A 1549-nucleotide genomic window follows, 5' to 3' on the forward strand; every position below is an offset into this window, starting at 1 on the left:
AACAGTGAAGACACAAGTTACCAAAACCTATGGGATACAGCAAAAGCAGTCCTGAGAGGAAAATTAATCACTTTAGAAGCCTACATTTGAAAAACAGAAAGAGGGTGTATTAACAAACTCACAAGCCATCTGATGAAATTGGAAAAAGAAGGACAATCTAAGCCTAAACTCAGTAGAAAAAAAGAAATATCCAAAATTAAATCAGAAATTAATGAAATTGAAAATAAAAGAATCTTTCAGAAAATTAATGAAACAAGAAGTTGGTTTTTTGAAAAAATAAAATAGACAAACCTTTGGCCAGACTAACTAGAAATAAAAAAGTAAAATCTCTAATAATCTCAATCAGAAATGACAAAGGGGAAATAACAACTGATGCCACAGAGATACAAGAGATTATCTCTGAATACTACCAGAAACTTTATCCCCAGAAATTTGACAATGTGAAGGAAATGGATCAATATTTGGAATCATACCCCATCCCTAGACTTAGCCCAGATGAAATAGATCTGAACAGACCAATTTCAAACACTGAGATCAAAGAAACAATAAAAAAATCTTCCAACAAAAAATGCCCTGGTCCAGATGGCTTCACACCAGAATTTTATCAAACTTTTAAAAAATAGCTTACTCCTGTACTGTAGAAATTATTCCAAAATATTGAGGAGGAAGGAATCTTCCCCCAACACGTTCTATGAAGCAAACATCACCCTGATACCAAAACCAGGAAAAGATCCAACTAAAAAGGAGAATTTCATCGCTCTGTGGCCTTTTGGCTAAGATCAAGTGGAGAATTTCAGACCAATTTCACTAATGAATATCAGACCAATTTCACTAATGATGCCAAAATTCTCAACAAAATCTTAGCCAATATATTACAGCTTATCATCAAAAAAGTCATACATCATGATCAAGTAGGTTTTATCCCAGGGATGCAAGGCTGGTTTAATATACGCAAGTCTATAAACGTTATTCACTATATCAAAAGAAGCAAAACCAAAAACTATGATTCTCTCAATAGATGCAGAAAAAGCATTTGATAAAATTCAGCAACCTTTTCTGATTAGAACACTGAGGAGTATAGGCATAGGTGGCACATTTCTGAAACTGATTGAAGCTATCTATGACAAACCCACAGCTAATATTTTACTAAATGAAGTTAAACTGAGAGCTTTTCCTCTCAGAACTGGAACCAGACAAGGTTGTCCTCTGTCACCATTACTATGTAACATAGTCCTGGAAGTTCTAGCCAATACAATTAGACAAGACAAGAAAATAAAGTACATCCGAATCGGAGCAAAGAAGGTCAAGCTCTCCCTTTTTGCTGATGATATGATCTTATACTTAGAGAACCCCAAAGACTCAACCACAAAACTCTTGGAAGTCATCAAAAAAATACCGTAATGTGTCAGGATATAAAATCAATGTCCACAAGTCAGTTGCCTTTGTATATGCCAACAATAGCCAAGGTGAGAGGTTAATTAAAGACTCGACTCCCTTCACCATAGCCCCAAAGAAAATGAAATACTTAGGAATATACCTAACAAAAGAG

The sequence above is a fragment of the Nycticebus coucang genome, chromosome 6 (assembly GCF_027406575.1).
Source record: "Nycticebus coucang isolate mNycCou1 chromosome 6, mNycCou1.pri, whole genome shotgun sequence".
Classification (NCBI taxonomy): Eukaryota; Metazoa; Chordata; class Mammalia; order Primates; family Lorisidae; genus Nycticebus; species Nycticebus coucang.